Raw genomic sequence first — 20,995 nt, forward strand, 5'->3', positions numbered from 1 at the left:
AGCTAATCCCAGGACCCTGGGATCCTGACCTGAGCCAAGAGCAGACGCTTAACAGACAGCCACTCAGGCACCCCTCTTTTATCACTTTTAGAGCGCAGCTCTTGAACTGGGGAAAATTCAGATGTGTCTAGCCACTGACACAGTTTCTCTATGTTTCTTTTTTTAAGATTTTGTTTATTTATTAATGAAAGAAAGAGCACACATAGGAGGAGAAGCAGATTTCTCGCCAAGTGCGGGTTCACTGGATCCTGGAGTCCCGGGGTCAAGTCCCCCATCCAGCTCCCTGCAGGGAGCCTGCCTGTGTCTCTGCCTCTCTCGGTGTCTCTCATGAATAAATGAATAAAATCTTAAAAAAAAAAAAAAGGTGAATCAAAGTATGGATCTTTGAGCTCACTGAATAGACACGATGAGCAAAGCTCACCCTCCTGAGTTGAAAAAATTTATGGACAAGAAATTGTCCTTGAAATTAAACGGTGGCAGTCATGTCTAAGGAATAGTGTGGGGGTTCGATCCCTTTATAGAACTTGTGATGGGGGATCCCTGGGTGGCTCAGCGGTTTGGCGCCTGCCTTTGAGCCAGGGCGTGATCCTGGAGTCCCGGGTTCCAGTCCCCCATCGGGCTCCCTGCATGGAGCCTGCTTCTCCCTCTGCCTGTCTGTCTGTCTGTCTCTCTCTCTCTCTCATGAATAAATAAATAAAATCTTTAAAAAAAAAAAACTTGTGATGGATGAAGGTATGGAGATGGCAACTCATGGGCAACAACAATATTGGAATGGTGGTAACTCAAGGAAGTAGTGTTGTGTTAGAAGCCTTGGAAGAAATATAAACAACCGTGTGTTCCCTGGAAGAAATCAACTGCTTCCATGTGTCACCCCTCTGTAGCACCTGTTTTACTACAATATAAAAACCAGGTCGTGTGCATTTTCATATTGAACTTTTTTGTTAAATCAACTTTTGTGATAGTAAAAAAAATGAATCAAATGTTCTTGATTAGAGTGGTATTGTTTGGTGGTGAACATACTAAAACCACTGACTTGTACACTTGAAAAGGTGAAGTGTATACTTGAGAGGGGTGAATGTGAATCATATCTCAGTTTTTTAAAGACCAAATCAACATAAAAGCCCGTGTTCTAAGGCTACCATTAGCCATTGATATTTTTTAGTTATTTGTTTTAGATGCAGTTGTGAAAGAGTTCACATTTCATACTCCTGGACAAATCCAACCTCTCTGAAGGCAAGGGGGAGTGATGGTCAAGATAACTAAATACAGTATAATTTTCTGTGAATTATTCTGTGCATCACATATTTAAACAAATTACTAGTCTGAACCTTTATTATAGCAATTATTATAGATGGTCTGTATGGGAAAAGTATAGGTTTATAAATCGGCCCTGCCATTTGCCACCTCATGGCCTTGAATGTGTCCCTTAGCTTCACAAGGATTCAGTTTTTCACCTGTAAAAATGGGAATGATGACAATGAATACTTCAGAGGCTTTAAGGGGAGAAGAAATATATAAAGAAGTGTCTTCCTTAAAACAAACCTAAGAACCAGGAAGTTTAATATTCAAGAACGATCTCCTGGTGGGGAGGGGGTCTCTTCAGCCGACCACAAGGGCCCTAGCCATCTGACCTTAGTTAGCTTACCATAAAGACACCACTGAGGCAGACTCAAACATTTATGGAGGACGTTACTGACTCGCATGTCAGGGAAGCACACAGAAAAATCAAGCCACTGACTTGATCCCTTCCAGAAATTATCAACAAATGGATTTTCCTAAGACTCCCTTGTGTTTTTTAAATTAATACATATTGGAGCACCTGTGTGGCTCAGTCAGTTGGGTCACCAACTCGTGATTTCAGCTCAGGTCAGATCTCATGAGTCGGGATTGGGCTCCATGCTCAGTAGGGAGTCTGCTTGAGATCCTCTCCCTCTGCCTCTCCCCCACTCACACTTGTGCACATGCTCTCTCCCTCCACCTCAAATAAATCTTTAAAAAATAAAATTAAGGGCAGCCTGGGTGGCTCAGCAGTTTAGTGCCGCCTTCAGCCCAGGGTGTGATCCTGGGGACCCGGGATCAAGTCCCACGTCGGGCTTCCTGCATGGAGCCTGCTTTTCCCTCTGCCTGTGTCTCTGCACCCCCCCCCCCCAATCTCTCATGAATAAATAAATAAAGTCTTAAATAAAAATAAAATTAATATATATTTAAAGTAACACAACTATGTCATAAGTCTAATCATTCTACATCATTTATGATAAAAAACGACAGTTCTCTGTCTTTCCCCTGAATTCTGACTCCTGCTTCCCAAAGGCACCACTTTCAGCTATTTTCTACTCTTGTAACCTCATTTGCAACTAACATGCATTTACTAATAACATTGCCTACCTCAATCTTTTTTCTTTTGTGAAAGTTCATCTCACAGGGACATTTATTCATGCCACACAGGAGACACTTCTGCAAGTGACCGGCGATGCTCCATGTTCCCATCCAACAGATCTTGCTGAGATGTACAGCCAGACTGACTTCCATCTGGTGTGCACACCACGCAGAGCTGGTTAGAGATGACCCTGCACAGGTACAGGACTCGAAGCTTTCAAAGCTTTACTTTTTTTTTTTTTTTTTTTATCAGCACTCCTGATTTTATAAACCATGAAGCCCGTTCCTACCCAAATCTGGTAAACTTGGGTATAGTGGGGCTTCATGGGGATTCAAACATTTTTAATAAAGCTTTGAAACATCTCAGTGCAGAACCACCAGCTAAGGCTGCCCCGACCTGCGTGGCCAATGACTCAGAAAGGTCCAAGCCTATTTCGATGTTGTTGCTTCTCTTTTCAAATGGAATTGGAAGCACGGAATAAGTTATATATTCTTCAGCTGAAATCTCAAATTCATCTACGATGCTTGGCAGAGTCAAGCCCACAGTGATTACCACTAGAGCCTCTATACTTAAAATGCTGCCCTGTATTATCTAGTTCAAGTAGGCAACAGCTTTCTTTTCTTAAGATTCAAACTCTCAATTAGTGGTTGCTTTATGGCTGCTTTTATTCCTATTTATTAAACTGTTCTCTTTACATGCACTTTGTTTTTTAAGTTTATTTTTTGCGGTAACCTCTTCATCCAACGTGGGACTCAAACCTGCGACCCCAAGATCAGGAGTCATGTGCTCTTCCGACTGAGCCAACCAATCACCCCTGTGTGAACTTTAACAACCAGTAGAACTTGCTTCTGCTTAGAACGTGGGAAAGAGGTTTGGTGAGGGTAGCCATCAGTTATGCTGACCTTAGAGGAAGAATAACGTTTCCAAAACAGGAGAACTGTTCCCAGTAGTAGGCCATTCCTTTCTTCAGATCTGTATCCCTGCTTTAGAGTCTATTTAAACCAGTATCCATTTCTGCAAACAATATTTTGAATCAGATCATCATTCTGAAAGGCAACACAAAAAAAATTAGCACTTCCTATAAAGGAGTGGTCCATCGGGTTGGTGGGAAAGAGAACAGAAAAGAGATCTTTCTCTTTATAAACATGCATAACAATACAATCGCTTTTATTTATTAAGTCGACACTACATGGGTTATCTCATGATTTTCACAACAATGCAATGAGGTAAAAGTACTGTTTGTTTTGTTTTGTTTTTTAACCCCTGCTTTACAAGTGATGAAACCAAAGGTTAAGAATAACCTGGTGAAAACAGCGTTGGGAGGCATGGGAGGTCTAGAGCTGAGCTTTATACCTAGGGAGTCTGACTCCAGAGACTGCATTTAGGCAGCACGCTGTACTTCACATGAACCACGGTTATACTCTACTGATTAATAAACTAAAATAGTACAGACTGTCGCAGAGTAAAACCCATCATCTACGGGTGAAAGTTGCAACACATACACGTGACCAAGAGCAAGTCACAAAAGCAAAGCCAGAGTAAGCGGATTTAATGATTTCGGTAACGTCACACCTTACATTTGATCAAACAACCTGCATTTCATACCTCAGCCTACAAGAGAACCACGGATTATAAAGTGCACTTGAGACCAATTATGGCTATCACCTTCTACAGCAGTTATAAATAACATGGTAGTCAAAATAAGCATTGAATGTCATCAAAGCTTATTATTTTCATATTTGGTAGCAACTCTTGTCAATTTTACTCCAACTCCTTTTCACAAGCGGCCAAGGAAAGAAGTGACTTGCCCAACCACGGTGCCCTGGCTAATTAGCAGCAGGGCTGCAGTCAGGGCTCCGGGCTCCTGGCTCCTGGCTCCTGGCTCCTGGCCCAGTGCTCTTTCCCGGTTGTGTCCATTACTACCCAGAAAGTGTGAGCCCTCTGAGAGTACGACAGGCTTTCAAGATGGGACTCAGAGATGTCTGTGTAGTTGGTTCTGGTGCAAATGACCTCTCTTGTCAAGGTTTTGGTAGAGAAAAGACTTTGTCGAGAGCTCTTCCTCACTGCACCGTACAGGATAGAATTCAGAAGACTTGAGTGTCCAACGCTGAGGCTGGCGCACTTCTCGCTATCCCGGGGTCTGATTCCATAGCTACTGCCTACCACACTGAGAATTTAGAAGAGTTTTGGTATGGAGGCAGCAGGTGGGGGTGGAATTTGGATGAGCCATTCTTTTTCTTTTCTTTTTTTTTTAATATTTTATTTATTGGGGCACCTGGGTGGCTCAGCGGTTAAGCATCTGCCTTCCAGCTCAGAGTGTGATGCTGGAGTCCTGGGGATCGAGTCCCACGTCGGGTTCCCTGCATAGAGCCTGCTTCTCCCTCTGCCTATGCCTCTGTTTCTCCCTCTCTCTGGATGTTTCTCATGAATAAATTTTAAAAAAATTATTTATTTATTCATGAGAAACAGAGGCAGAGACACAGGCAGAGGGAGAAGCAGGCTCCTCACAGGGAGCCCAATGCAGGACTCGATCCCTGGACTTCAAGATCACACCCTGAGCCAAAGGCAGACACTTAACCACTGAGCCACCCAGGCGTCCCATGGATGAGGCATTCTTAATTTAAAACTGTCTGAAGAAATTTGAATGGAGGCATTCTTTTGATGTTGGTAAACCTCTCTGTAGAAGATTCAGATAAAGAGGACATGATCTCTGCTGTTCAGGAGCTGGAAATGTGATGACAGAGGCAAAGCTCAAACAGCTTAGCTGACTGGTGTGGTGTGGACCCCGTAAGAGCATGTCTTTGGCCCAGAGCAAACGTTAGAAGAATGATACAGCAGATGGTCTATAAAGGAATTTTTTTTTTCTTTTTCTTTTTAAAATATTTTATTTAATTAAGTAACCTGTATCTCCAACATGGGGCTCAAACTTACAACCCCAAGATCAAGAGTTGCATGCTCCACCAACTAGGCCCACCAGGTGCCCCAAGAATACTTTTCTTTTTTTTTCCCTTAAGATAGATTTATTTATTTGAGAGAGAGAGAGAGAAAGAGAGTGAGCAGAGAGAGGGGGAGGGAGAGAAACTCCAGCAAACTCCCTGGTGAGCAAAGAGGTGATGTGGAGCTCAACCTCATGACCCTGGGATCATGACTTGAGCCAAAATCAATAGTTGGACGCTTACATGACTCTGAGAGTATGATAGGCTTTCAAGATGGGACTTGAGCCACCCGGAGGCTCCCCCAGGAATGCTTTTCTAAACCCCTGGGTCACCGATATGGCTATCCTTACTTTATTACCTCCTCCAACTTGCTGTACCTCCTCTCTTCCTTGTGGGACACATGGGCTTTGGCTACATTCTTCACGCTGAAGTGTTATCTTTACTGACTGCCAGTTGGCTAGCAAAATTCCTCCTAGAGTCTGGTCAGTGGCTCTACTCTTTGGCATGATGCCCTCAACTAACCTTCCTGCCTTCCCTGTTCTCAAAATGGTAGCAGCAACCACCATGTGAAGGAAGCAGCAGATTACGTCTGGTGAGAGTTCAGATCAGGCATTCGGAGTCCTGACTCCTCTACCTCCAGCCTGTCTTCCCAGCCTTTTCTCTCATTCTCCATTCCCCCAACATCAGTCATCGATATTAAACCCTTACTGTTTCTTCTTTTCCCAGCTTCCTTGCCCTTCCAGGCAGGACCAGTCACTTGGTTCTTTAACCTCCTACAACAGCCCAACACTTCCTAATGTACAGTATTTAACGAACCTATCAGCCCAGATGGCTTCGCTAGTGATTGTACCAAATATTTAATGGAGAATTGACACTAATCCTTCAAAACTCTTCCAAATAGAAGAGGAAGGAACACTTCCCCAACTCATTCTCAGTTCCAAAACTAAACAAAGACATCACAAGAAAACTACAGACCAATATCCCTTATGGATATAGAAAATAAAGCAAATTGGGGTGCCTTGGTGACTCAGTTTAGCGTCTGACTCTTGGCCTCAGCTCAGGCCTTGATCTTGGGGTCATGAGTTTGAGCCCCACCCATCGTGGAGACTACTTTAAAAAAAAAAAAAAGAAAGAAAAGAAAGCAAACTGGGGCGCTTGGGTGGCTCAGTTAAGCATCTGCCTTTGGCTCAGGTCATGATCCCAGGGTTCTGGGATTGAGCCCCACGTTGGACTCCCTGCTCATCTGGGAGCCTGTTTCTCGATCTCCCTCTGCCGGCTGCTCCCCCTGTTTATGTTCTCTCTCTGTCAAATAAATAAAATCAGAAAAAAAGAAAAATTGAATCCAGAAATAGATTAAACAGATTAACACTGTGGCTAAGTGGAATTTATCCCAGGAATGCAGGACATTTTTTAAAAATCAGTATAATACACCATGTTAATACACTAAAGGACTGGAACCACGTGATCATCTCAATTAACATGGAAAAGGTGTTTGGCAGAGTCCAGCACTTATTTATGATGAAAACAAAACAAACTGGGGATAGAAGGAACTTTCTCAACCTGATAAAGAGTATCTATAAAAGACTCACCAGCTAAACTCATACTTAGTGATGAAAGACTGGAAACAAAACAGGGATGTCTATCTATTCTTGCTATTTTTATTCAACACTATAGTGGAAGTTCTAGCCCAAGAGGTTAGGCAAGAAAATAAAAGGCACCTGGAAGAAAGGAAGAAATAAAACTATTCACAGATGATATGATATTATACATAGAAAATCCTAAAGGATCCACCCAAAAAAATTAGAACTAAAAATTATCAGCAAGGTTGAAGGATACAAGATTAATATACAAAAGTCAATTGTATTTCTGTGATTAGCAATGAACAATCCAAAATTAAATATAAAACAACTGGATTTGCAGTGCCTGGGTGGCTTAGTTGGTTAAGCTTCTGACTCTTGGGTTTCAGCTCAAGTCAGGATCTTGGGGTGATGAGATCTAGCCCCGTATCAGGCTCCATGCTCGGTGGGAAGTCTGCTTAGGATTCTCCCCTTCTCCCTCTCCCTCTGCAGCTTGTGCCCTCTCTCTCTCTCTCTCAATCTAAAAATAAGTAAGTAAATAAAATCTTAAAAATAATTCAATTTACAATCATATCACAAAGAATAATTAGGAATTAACAGAAGACGTGTAAGATTAATATGCTGAAAACTAACACATTGTTGAAAGAAATTAAAGAAGTGTTAAATAATGGAAAGACATTTCATATTCATGGATTGGCAGACTTACTATTGTTTAAATGGTAGTACTCCTCAACTTGATTTATGGATTCAGTCCCTGTCAAAATCCCAGGAAACTTTTCTTGGAGAAACTGACAGGCTGATTCTAGAATTCATCCGGAAAGTCAACAAACCATAATAGTTAAAACAATCCTGAAGAAGTAGATAGTCCTCTTACTTCCTGATTTCAGAGCCTACTACAAAGATATAGTCATCAAAACAGTGTGGTACTGGTATATGGATAGACCTAGAGCAATAGAATTGAGAACTTTTAAAAATTAAACTTATGGTGAATTTATCTTTTACAAGGGTATTAAGATCATTCCATAAGGAAAGAATAGTCTTTTCAGAAATGGTGCTGGGACAATGGGATGGCCATAGGCAAAGAAAGCTCTTTCATTCACTAGAGAAAAATGAACTCAAAATGGGTCATAGAGCTTACCACAGGAAATGTGGTATATTCATACTCTGGAATGTTATTCAGCTGTAAAAAGGGGTGGAGCACTGATACTTGCCAAACCTAGGTAAAATGTGAAAGCATTACGTTAAATGAAAGAAGCCAGTCACAAAAGGCCACATATTATATGATTCGGTTTATATGAAATGTCCAGAATCCATAAAGACACAAGGTAGATTAGTGGTTGCCCGGGGGTTGTGAAGGAGAGGGGAATGTGTAATTTCTGTTAATAAATATGGAGTTTGGGGATCCCTGGGTGGCTCAGCGGTTTAGCCCAGATTGTGACCCCGGGGTCCCGGGATCGAGCCCCACATCGGGCTTCCTCATGGAGCCTGCTTCCCCCCTGCCTGTGTCTCTGCCTGTCTCTGTGTCTCTCATGAATAAATAAATAAAATCTTAAAAAAAATAAAAAAATAAAAACATGGAGTTAAAAAAAAAATAACCTAGGGACTCCTGGGTGGCCCAGTGGTTGAATATCTGCCTTTGGTTCAGGGCATGGTCCAGTATCCAGGATCGAGTCCTGTGTTGGGCTCCCTGCATGGAGCCTGCTTCTCCCTCTGCCTATGTCTCTGCCTCTCCCTCTCTGTCTTTCATGAATAAATAAATCTCAAAAATCTTAAAAAGAAAAAACACCTATAAGCAAAAAATATGGAGTTTCTTTTGTGGCAATGAAATTTAGATAGCAATGTTGGTTTTATAACTCTGTGATACTAAAACCCACTGAACTGTTTACTGTGAAAGGATGAATTTTATGGTGTGTGAATTATATGTCAATAAAGCCGTTATATAAAAAAAGAACCTATCATACAGCTTTAAAATTATGTGTTTACATGTATTTCTCCTCCTAGAATTAGACTATGAACTTCCTTCCTTCAGCCTTACATATTGTAGGTACTCAGTGAACACAATAAGTACCTGTTGATCCAATAATTCATTTGTTGAGATCTTTGAAAGAAGTTTAAGACTTTGACAAGCAGTTGGAATGAAAGATTATTGGTGGCTGAGCAGAGGTGTGGAGAAGGAAAAGCACCAGGTTTGAGCAACCTGCAGTTCCCATCTGGCTAGGAGACCCGCGAGAGGAAGCAGCGCAGAGACGGGGGCAAGGGTGGGACTGCCTACTACGCGTGTGCCGTTTTTACTTTTTATTTTATTTTATCTTTTTAAAGATTTTATTTATTCATAGAGATACACAGAGAGAGGCAGAGACACAGGCAGAGGGAGAAGCAGGCCCCATGCAGGGAGCCCGATGTGGGACTCCATCCCAGGACTCCAGGGTCACGACCTGGGCTGCAGGCAGCGCTAAACTGCTGAGCCATCCAGAGATCCCCCACGTGTGCTATTTGTAAATGTCATTAAATAAAAAAAATTAAAAATAAATAAATAAATGTCATTAAATACTTTGGTTAATTGATGGTGTTTTGCTAACTGAAAGTATTATCAGACAAAATGCTAATACAACCTCCCTCCCCTATGCCTTTTCTTCTTTTTCTCTTTCTTTTTTTTTAAAGATTTTATTTATTTACTCATGAGAGACACACACAGAGAGAGAGAGAGAGAGGCAGAGACACAGGCAGAGGGAGAAGCAGGCTCCATGCAGGGAGCCCGACACGGGACTCGATCCCGGGACCCCAGGATCACGCCCTGAACCCAAAGCAGATGCTCAACCCCTGAGCCCCCCCCAGGTGCTCCTCTTTCTTTCTTTTTTTGATTTACTATTTTTATTAACAAAGTTTATAGAAACAGATTAAATACTTAAAACCAAAGGCCAATTCTTCAGCCTCATCTGGTTGTTCCCTATGCCTTTTCCTACCCCATTAGTCTCCTCAAAGCCTGCTAGGGAGGGTGCTCCGATAGGAAGGAAATAGAGGAGGAAAACATTTTCCTCCTCGGCTGCTACAACCAGCTCTTCCCACTCTGGAGATCCTGCTCTGAAAGCCCAAGGTGACCATCAGGCCTCACTCACACAGCTGCTCTGCCCCACTCTCACAGGTCTGAAGCCCAAACCCCACTGTTTGCGCCTCCTGCCCAACTTCCTTCCTTCCTCCTTTCATTCCTTCATCCAGCAAATATTTATCAAGCGCTTACTTTTTGCCAGGCGTGCCTATGGCAGTGAATAAGTAAACTGCGCTCAGTATGGGTCATAGTAGCCAGTGCTGGGTCAAAGCGTTCTTTTCTTTTCTTTTCTTTTCTTTTCTTTTCTTTTCTTTTCTTTTCTTTTCTTTTCTTTTCTTTTCTTTCTTTTCTTTTCTTTTTTTCTTTTTTTTTCTTTTTCTAAGATTTTATTTATTTATTTATTTATTTATTTATTTATTTATTTATTTATTATTCATGAGACACAGAGAGAGAGAGGCAGAGACACAGGCAGAGGGAGAAGCAGGCTCCATGCAGGGAGCCCGATGTGCGACTCGATCCCGGGTCTCCAGGATCACACCCTGGGCCGAAGGCAGAGCTAAACTGCTGGGACACCCGGGCTGCCCTTCTTTTCTTTTTTAAAGATTTTATTTATTTATTCATTGAAAGAGAGAGAGACAGAGAGAGAGAGCGCGCACAAGTGGGGGTAAGGGCACAGGGAGAGGGAGAAGCGGGCTCCCCCACGCAGCAGGGAGCTGACCCAGAGCTCCATCCCAGGCTCCTGGGATCATGACCCGAGTGGTAGGCAGATGCTTAACGACTGAGCCACCCAGGCGACCTGGGGTTGAGTCATTCTATTGGACTATTGGTAGCAACTTTTATAAAAGATTTATTTGAGAGAGAGAGAGTATGAGTTGGGGCGGGGGAGAGGGAGAAGCAGATGCCCCGCTGAGCAGGAGCCCAATAGCCCAATGTGAGCGTGGTCCCAGGTCCCAAAGATCATGACCTGAGCCCAGGGCAGCCTCCTAACCCACTGCCCTCCCCAACCCCCCATACCCCCCCAACCCCAGGGAGTTGCAGGGAGTTGGTGGGGGGGCTATCTCACATATGACAGGGCTTCAGGGCAGTCAGGGGCTTCGCAGGCCACATCCTGTTGATGCTCAAATCTATGAAAAGGTAAAAAGGTAGGACATCTATTATTTTGCAGGTGAGACAAGTGAGACCTGGTGGGTAGGTAACTCCTGCAGGTTCAGGGGCCAGTAGGCCGCACGGGGAACTCGCCCCTTCCCCCTGGTTAGTTGCTTTCCCTGTTACCTCTTACACCGAAGGTCTGGCTTCTTAGGAGGCACACACTCATTCTGTGTGTAAATAAGGCAGCAGAGAACTGTTGTTTGTTCCTTTACATTTTTTTTTTTTTTTTAAAGCTGATTCACGTAGGTAATCTCTACGCCCAACGTGGGGCTCGAGCTCATGACCCCGGGATCAAGAACCACTTGCTCTTCGGACTGAGCCAGCCGGGCGGCCCCTCCTTTCAAACTGTTGATAAGCTATCACTGTGCTTATTGTCGATTTTACTAACCGGCAGCCACCAGGAGCAGACGGGGACGTTGGGGAAAGGTGTCTCTGTAAGACTTGGAAGTGCGAAATTAGTGGGAACAGTGATCGGATCCCAGCCAAGTGTGTGGTTCCTGACCCAAAGTGCTGTCCTGGAGATCTTTCTATTTACCTCAACTACTGGCCTCTTGGGGAATAATTTCCAAAATCAATTCGACAAATGTTAGGGGAGTCACCAAATGCCTGGTGCTTGGAGAATAGAAACAGGAATGAGGCCCCACCCCAGCTTCCAGGGCCCCTTGTCTCTGCCAGGGAAACAAATAATCAGAATACACTGTAAATACATGCTAGACTGAGCAAGTGCTGTAATGACATGGAAGTCTTCTTTTTTAAAGATTTTATTTATTTATTCATGAGAGACCCAGAGAGAGAGGCAGAGACACAGGCAGAGGGAGAAGCAGGCTCCATGCAGGGATCCCGACGTGGGACTCCATCCTGGAACCTTGGGGTCATGAGCTGAGCCAAGGGCAGATGCTCAGCCGCTGAGCCACCCAGGGGCCCCGATATGAAAGTTTTCTTACAAAACAAAGTTAGGAAACAATGACTTTACTTAAAAAAATAATAATAATTCTACATTGAAATCTTAAAACTTTCTGATGACCTCCAAGCTTTCCAGCTCTCTTAATAAAAATACTATTTTTGTTGACCAGCTATTAGGTACTGAACACTGTGCTGCTTCATAGGTAGTATACCTCATTTAGTCCTCACAAGCACCATGTGATTATTTTTCATTTTACATATGGGGAATCTGAGGCTCCGAGAGGTTGAGGGACTTGATAGAGCCGGTTTGGGCTCCCAAGGGCAACCTCTCAATCAAGACCCTCTAGAGCCCCTTTTCCCCCAAATGCGACTATTCTTTGATCTTACTGGGGTCTCAGAAGCCTTGGTTTCCTTTTCCTCACCTTCTCCTGGCCATCACGTTTGCTTTCTTTACTCTGTCCTGCAGCCGTGCCAAAGCACTTGTAGGAACCCAACTGGTGTGTCGTCTGGCACTTCTTTTCCTTTGTACACATTGTTCCCACTGCCTGGAAGAGCCAAGTCACAGAGCCACCAAACCCATTTTGAAATATAACAGAGTGAAAGATAAGGAGGAACCAGAACAGTAGAGTATATTTGAAAAGTTGATATGTCACTCCCATAATACCAAAACAATTAAGGAGATAATAAAACTAGAAAATTCATGGTAGACTTTACCCACAAAAAGATCTTACTGGAAGAATTTGGGGAACACACTCTGCTCCAAGGTAGTTGTAAAATTCAGCTAATTTGATCCTGTATCATAGGACAAAGATACACAGAGTTAATACCTCAAGATATTATTTTTTTTTAATTCTGTGCTTTTTTAAAAATTTTTTTAAAATTTATTTATGATAGTCACACAGACAGAGAGAGGCAGAGACACAGGGAGAGGCAGGCTCCATGCACCGGGAGCCTGATGTGGGATTCAATCCTAGGTCTCCAGGATCACGCCCTGGGCCAAAGGCAGGTGCCAAACCGCTGCATCATGCAGGGATCCCAAGATATTATTTCTATATATGGCATTCTTTGACAAGGACACAAGATTTTAAATCCATAATTAATGTAATATCTTTAAAAATAAATCCATGAATATGTGTTGTGTGTATATATATATATATATATATATATATATATATATATATATCACACATACACTCTTAACTTTTTTTTAAGACTTTTAGGTTTGTTTTTTTTTTTTTTAAAGATTTTATTTATTTATTTGTGAGAGACACAGAGAGAAAGAGAGGTAGAGACACAGGCAGAGGGAGAAGCAGGCTCCATGCAAGGAGCCTGACGTGGGACTCGATCCTAGGTCTCCAGGATCATGCCCTGGGCTGAAGGCAGCACTAAACCACTAAGCCACAGGGGCTGCCCAGTTTTGTTTTTTTTTTTTTAAGATTTTATTTATTTATTCATGAGAAAGAGAGAGATTGGCAGAGACACAGGCAGAGGGAGAAGCAGGCTTCTGCAGGGAACCTGATGTGGGACTCAATCCTGGGACTCCAGGATCATACCCTGGGCCAAAGGCAGGTGCTAAACTGCTGAGCCACCCAGGGATCCCTTTTAGTTTTTTGTTTTTTTTTTAAGATTTTGTTTATTTATCCATGAGAGACACAGAGAGAGAGAGAGTGAGAGAGGGGCAGAGACACGGGCAGAGGGAGAAGTAGGCTCCCCGCAGGAGCCCAATGTGGGACTCGATCCCAGGACCCCGGGGTCATGGCCTGAGCCACAGACAGATGCTCAACTGCTGAGTCACCCAGGTGCCTCAACCCCCTTTTTTAAAAATGTAATCTCTATCCCCCAAATGGGGCTCAAACTCATGATCCCATGACCAAGAGCTCAAGAATCTCATGCTCTACTGACTGAGCCAGCCAGCCAGCCCACACATACTCTTAAATAAAACCTAAGTCATTAAGCACATCCAGCCTGGGTAGCTCAATTGGATAAGCCACCAGCCAACTCTTGATTTCAGTTCAGGGCATGATCTCAGGGTTGAGAGATGGAGCTGTGTGTGGAGCCCCACATTGAGCATGGAGTCTGCTTGGGATTCTCTCTCTCTCTCTCTCCCTCTGCCCCTCCAGCTCCACCCCACTTGTGTGTGCTCTATCTCTCTTGCTCATTCTCTCTCTCTCTCTCAAAATATTAATAAATAAATAAAATAAAATAAAGCAAATCCTTGGGGTTCCTGGGTGACTCAATTGGCTAAGCATCTGACTTCAGCTCAGGTCATGCATGATCTTAGTGTCTTGGGATCAAGCCCTGCATTGGGCTCCCCACTCAGTGGGGAGTCTGCTTGGCCTTCTCCCTCTCTCTCTCCCCCTCCTCCTGCTCATGCTCTCTTTCTCTCAAATAAGTAAATAAAATCTTTAAAAATTTTTTAAAAAGCAAATTCAGCTCACAATATCATCAGTTTTTTTTTTAATTTCTTAATTTATATATAGAGAAAGCACATGTGAGCCTGAGCAGGGTAAGGGAGTGGCAGAGAGAGAGGGAGAGAGAGACCCTTAAGCAGGCTACACAGGGCTCAATTCCACAACCCTGAGATCATGGCCTGAGCCAAAATAAAATGTTAGAGGCCTAACCGACTAAGCCACCCAGGCAGCCCATCATCAGTTTTCTAAACAACAAAAATTAAAATATACATATCAGATGCTATTAAGTCAGTATTTAGAGAAAAACTTGGGGGATCCCTGGGTAGCTCAGTGGTTTAGCACGCCTTCCACCCAGGGCGTGATCCTGGAGTCCTGGCATCAAGTCCCACATCGGGCTCCCTGCAGGGAGCCTGCTTCTCCCTCTGCCTGGGTCTCTGCCTCTCTCTCTTTGTCTCTCATGAATAAAAAAATAAAATCTTTAAAAAAAAATAAAGACAGGGGTACGTTTTACAATTTTGCTTATTTTATATTAATATGTTTATTTTTCCAGTTCTATTGAGGTATGACTGAAAAATAAAAACTATAATTTAAGGTGTACAGCATGACGTTTTGATATGCATATTCATTGTGAAATGATACTATGGTTTTCACTGTGTGTGCATCTGTGTAGTGAAAACGCTAGAGATCTACGCTTAGTAAATTTGAAGTATATAGTCTATTATTGCTATAGTCACCATGCTATAAATTATTCATCTTAAAACTGAAAGTTTGTTCCCTCGGCTCAATATGAGGCTTGTGTGGTTTTAATTCTAAAAGCTTGAGGAGGATAAGCAGAAGGGAAAAAATGTACAGGTTAATCCTGTTTTTGAATGAGGGTGTAACCCAACTCTGTTACACAGACACAACCAAGCCCTCCCCACCCTGTCTAAGCAGGTTTGTACCGCAGGCATCACAAGAGGCAGAGGGCCACTGCACTTAGGAGTAAATCAGATCATTATCTCAGTGGACTCCAAGAAGGCAGGTGATAGTATTCACCACCAGAAACCTTAAGCATGATGTGGTTATTTTTTTTTTTAACAAAAAGCATACATGTATATAAAATGTGGCAAAACGTTAAGATATGACAAAGGTGGGTGGTGAATGCACTGACATTCATTACATTGTTACCCTTCCCACATGCTTACTTAAGCGATTTCAAAATAGGAAAGATTAGATGATTAAAATTATATATATATAAAATATAAAAATACATGTATATATTTTATTATTTTTTAATTTTATTTATTTATTTATTTATTTTTTAAGATTTTATTTATTTATTCATGAGAGACACACACACACAGAGAGAGAGAGAGAGAGAGGCAGAGACACAGGCAGAGGGAGAAGCAGGCTCCCTGCGGGGAGCCCGACATGGGACTCCATCCCAGGACTCCGGGGTCACGACCTGAGCCAAAGGCAGATGCTCAAGCCCTGAGTCACTCAAATGGCCCTAATATATATATATATATATATATTTTTTTTTTTAATTGTATTTTCAAAAAAAAATTTTGTATTTTCAAACCTTCCCTCTCATTAAGGAAGCCTTTTCCTGGCGCTCCTCGAGATCCAGCCTTAGCTTTTTCCGGCTCTTCTAGCCACTACCTTGACTGTCCTCCTTTCTCAGTGCCTCTCTCGACCTAGCAGTGATCTTGCTCTTTGGGTCCCCGGATGTTCCAGAACTCACCCTGGCCAAGGTCACCCATGAGGGGTCAAGGCCAGGGCCCTGTCCCGCTCCTTCCTCCGAGGTCTCACCTTGTCACTGCCTTCTGGCTGGTTTCTACGGGAAGGCCTGCCCGGCTCTTGCTCCCGCCCGCTGACCAGGCTGCCCCAGCCCGCGTGGTCCTCGTGGGTCCTCGGAGGCCACCCTGTCACCGGCCGCCGAGCCGGGCCTCCCGGTCCGTGCACACCCCGCATGACTGCAGCCTCTGGCCCAGGCCGGGCTCCAGGCCGCACCACCTGCCTTAGGCCCGCGTGTCACCTGCTAACGCCTTGCCTTATTGGAGAACGGGGGACCTCTCCACGAGCTGGGCCACAGGGTTTGGGAGGCACTGCGCTGTTACCGGTCACCTTTCTTCAATCACCTGGGCTCCGTGGCGTCTTCACTCGGCTATGGCCTGTACACGAGAGAAATTCTGTGTGTTCCAGACTAAACTGATGATCTGTACCCGCAAGGCCACCCATCTCTCTAAACTCCCTGTGGTCGCGAGTTAGAATCCTGCAGCTGGCCAGCCCCCCTGTCACCCCATTCTCCGGGTCACATTCTGCAGGGCCGCACTGTTCCCAGCCCCGTGGGTGCTCAGCTCCACGGGCCCAGGCACCCTGGGCTGACGGCAGCGCCCCCGCTCCCCTGCGACCTCACCCCTAGGTCGCCCCTCAGGCCCAGCTTGTCCCCAGACCCTGGAGGCCTCGGAGTTGCCAGGGCCTGGGCATGGGGAGAGCCTGCCGGGGCACATCCAGGGTGGCTCAGGGCTTTCCGACAAACTTCGCGCTCCCCACCCATGTCTTTGAAGTTGCAAGCGTTCCAGGAGGGATAGTGAGAGTCACCCACGGTGTCCGCCGTGCGGAGCTGAGAGCCGGGGCAGGGGACCCTGAGTGGGGCCTTGACCAGGACACGACTGTCCGCCTAGCATTGTGCAAGACTTTGCAAGACCCCCGTGTTTCCTGGTGGGACTACCCGGTCCTCATGTGGTGGGTCTTGGGGCAAAGGCGGCCCTCCTGCTTCGCGCTGCAAGAGCTGCCAGTTGCCCACCCCAGGCCACCTTCCACCTCCCAGATCCTGGGCCATTTAATCGCGTCTCCCAGCCACTACGACCAACACGTTTATCAGGCCGTGAAACCCAAGCTCAGAACCCCGTGCTGCACTTGGAAGCAAAGGATTTGGGAGTCACCTGAGAACTACTGTGATCTCTGGATGTGGGATGTCACGACAAGCACCCCTTCACCTTTCCATCCCCTCCCCACCTCTTCTAGGCCAGTGGTTCTCAAGCCCTGGTCCCCAGTCCAGCTGCATCCCCATCACCTCGGGAATTTGTTAGAAAAGCAAATTCTCAGGTGTCCACCCTCCGCGTGGCTTGCGGACAGAGGACGGAGGCAGGATGATTGATGATGGCCGAGAGGCTGGGAGGTCTCTGTAAGATGGGAGAACAGTTGCTTTTGGAAGAGAAGAGACCCTAGAGAGTCTTGACTCAGAGGATGCACTTGGGAGCCCAAACTGGCTCATCCACTTAGCAGCTGTGGGACCTGGAACAAGTCACTTACCCTCTGAGCCTCAGACTCTTCATCTGTAAAATGAAAAATAATAGGGTTGTTGTGGGGATGAAGGGACACACACTGCCCGTAAGGCAGTTAGTGTTAATGTCTAGGACACCATAGGGAGTCGATAAAAATGTTATTTTCAGTACGGCAGCCCAGCTGGAAAGTTTAAAGGTTGTCTGAAAGATTTAAGCTCTCAAGTGGGGATGGGGCCCAGGAGACTGTTGTAACACAGCCTGCAGGTGACGCCGCGGCATCTCGCAAACCACACTCGAATCACCTGCAGGGTCTGCACGCTCCCATGCCCAGACTGCTCCCATGCCCAGACTGCACCTTGCACCTATTAAACCGGAGTCTCTGGGGGTGGAACCAGCCCAGGCCCCGGGATCTTTTAGATCTCCCCAGGTGATTCCAGTGTGCGCCTGGCTGGAGAGCCTCGGCCTGGGCTCACGCTAGTAGAATTTAATAGCTAATCATTTACGGAGCATTTATAATGTGCAAGATGTTTACATGTGACCCTCCCAACCACTCTAGAACTTGGGTATTACTGCTCCCACTTTAAGGAAAGTAATATTGAGGGGATCCCTGGGTGGCTCAGGAGTTTGGCGCCTGCCTTTGGCCCAGGGCATGATCCTAGAATCCGGGGATCGAGGCCTACGTCGGGCTCCCTGCTTGGAGCCTGCTTCTCCCTCTGCCTCTCTCTCACTCTCTCTCTCTCTCTCTGTGTCTCATGAATGAATGAATAAAATCTTTTAAAAAATCTGTGTATTAATTAAAATGTTGTCATGGTAGAAAAATATAGCCAAAAAGGGGAAAAAAAGGAAAAAGAAGTCAAGGAAAAGAGACAGAGAAGACAGCAGGGGTGGCTCGGGAGAGAAACAGCTAAAATTCGGTGATAGGAAGAGAATAGGAGAAGGAAAAGGCAAATAAATAAAATCTGAGGCTTGGTGTGGGTAGAGGTGAGAGGCCCAGCCTCAGCCTCTGAGGAATCACTGAGACAGCATCACCACCCCCATCATCAACCCCAGTTGCCCCACCCCACAGATGTAGGGCTCTGTGGCCAGCCCTCCTCTCTACCCTTCACACTGTCCCACAGCCAGCAGCCGAGCCCCCAAAGTCAGGGAAATCTCAGGGGTGTGTGCCTTGGAATAGCTGACTCAGGCCCATTAAGACGTCGCAGCGCTGGGTATGGTATTGAACTGAAGTTCCTTCCCCTTGGTTCTCTATGTAGGAAACGCGCTGGGAGTTTGGTCATCCTGGGGAAGCTGTTGCCCCGCCTGGTTTAATAACCAGGGTCAAATGTGGATGTAGCCTGGTCTCCAAGTCCCTCACTCAAGGAGCGATGACCAAACTGAGGATTCCAAGAATAAGGTCGCCCATCGCTCCGTCACGCGTGGGGAGGATGAATGAGGCACAGGCAAGAAACAGAGACACACCCTGACTCATTCACTTTTTTAAATGGAGTTTTTATTGAGATAATTATAGATTCAGATGCAGTTGTAAGAAATTAAACAGAGAGAGCATGTCTACCCTTTACCTAGTTTCTCCCAATGGTAACATTTTGCAAAACCGTAGTAAAATATCACAACCGGGATGTTGATGGTGATGGAGTCCATCTACCTAGATTTCTCCCGTTTTGCTTGTACTTGTGCGTGTATGTGCATTTGGATCTATGCGCTTTTTCACACGTGAAGTGTCCTGTCTCCACCGTCACGGTGCAGATATTCAGCAATTCCAGCACCACCAAGATGCCTTGGGTCGCAGCTGCACCCACCCCCCTCCTGCCCTACCTCCTTCCATACCCAACCTCTGGACCATGGGGTCTTGAAGAGTTCGTCATTTCAAGAATTTTATGTAAATGAGATCATAGACTATGTCAACTTTAGGGGCTGACTCCCCCCCCATTCCCTGGGGGTGGCCATCCTGAGTGGGCCAAGTAGCCATCGTTTGGTCCCTCTCCTTGCTGACGTCATGTGCTTTTTTGCTCGGTGGATGTGAACAAGTCGCTTAGAAGGCTGTACTTTCCTACCGGAAGCACCTTTGGGAATGGTCTTTACCCTTCTAAGCCTTCATGTATTTGTCTGTTATGTTTCTTTATGTTCTGTTTTGTTGTTGTTTCATGTTTTTAATCGCGGGAAGTTGATAAGAGCACGGTTTCTCCCAGGACTGATATAAAGATCAAATGAAGTAATGAACCTAACAACGCATTACGGCCTGCCAAGTGATGTAAAGCCGTAAGACATTATTATAATTGCCTCTTGGAAGGAAGCTTCTATTTTAAATTTTGTTTTCCCTGCTTCCAGACGTATCAAATTACTCCCATTTCAGGATTTTCTTCCTGCCACCTGAACTCCAGGGGGGACTTGGGTTTAACTTTCTGGGCTCCCTTGAGGATATTAATAACCAGGGCAGAGAGGGAGAGAGGTGGTGGGGTGGGGAGGGAGCCAGGGGGGGTGAGAGAGAGAGAGAGAGAGAGAGGAGGAAGGATATGGGGAGAGGTTCAGTGAGCTGGGAGGGGGATGGAGGAGTGCAGAAGGCTTTCAGGGCTCCCTCCCCTCCAGCATCCCCAAACCTGTTCTCAGGGCAGAGCACCCAAAAGTCCATGTGCCATTTACCCAAACACTGTCAAAATTGCTGAAAAAAACTCCACTATCCAGTACAAAACTCAATTCCAAAAAATAATAATAAAAAGAAATAAAAAATAAAATTCCACTGGGGCAGGAAAAAATTTCCTCTGATCAAAGCCACGATCCCCATCCGTGAAAAAGAGTGGGGTGTCTAAGCCTGGAAGCCCGTTTCTGAGTTTTTTTGTTAACATCCGTTTTGCGTTCTATTGAAGTTCAGCAGAAGACAAGTGATAGCAAGCTCTAGAGGCTGACAAAGATATTTAGGGGAGAGAAACATAAAACTTAAAAGTTCTGTCTATTAACACCTACCCTCCTACACTGCCCCCCAACCAGGAGAAGGTATTTCTTCTGTTTTGGTGGGACTATTCCTGCCCAGCTCCCCTTCTAGACTAATGAGCTAAATCAGAATTACTGAAGGAGCTTTTTAAAAATATAGATTTCAATGTCAATGATACCTCAACAGAAACCAAAATTAAAAAAAAAAAGTAGATTCCATTAGTAAAAACTAAATTCAAAACTAATAACAATAAAACAAATAATAATAATTTACACCCATAGGTATTCTGATTCCCACTGCTAGGAATTCAGTAAATCTGGGAGGGGACCGGAAACTTGTGTTTATTTTTTAAGTTCCTAGGTGACTGTGACGTTAACCCAGGTTGGGAACCCCCTATTTCT

The 20,995-nt window shown here is 44.8% G+C and overlaps 1 pseudogene; it reads left to right on the top strand.

Annotated features, from left to right (window-relative positions):
• The first annotated feature begins 406 nt into the window (after nt 1-406).
• On the top strand, nt 407-825 carry LOC112932115 (small nuclear ribonucleoprotein G-like; annotated as a pseudogene).
• The last annotated feature ends 20,170 nt before the right edge of the window (nt 826-20,995 follow it).

The sequence above is a fragment of the Vulpes vulpes genome, chromosome 13 (genome assembly GCF_048418805.1).
Source record: "Vulpes vulpes isolate BD-2025 chromosome 13, VulVul3, whole genome shotgun sequence".
NCBI classification, from domain to species: Eukaryota; Metazoa; Chordata; class Mammalia; order Carnivora; family Canidae; genus Vulpes; species Vulpes vulpes.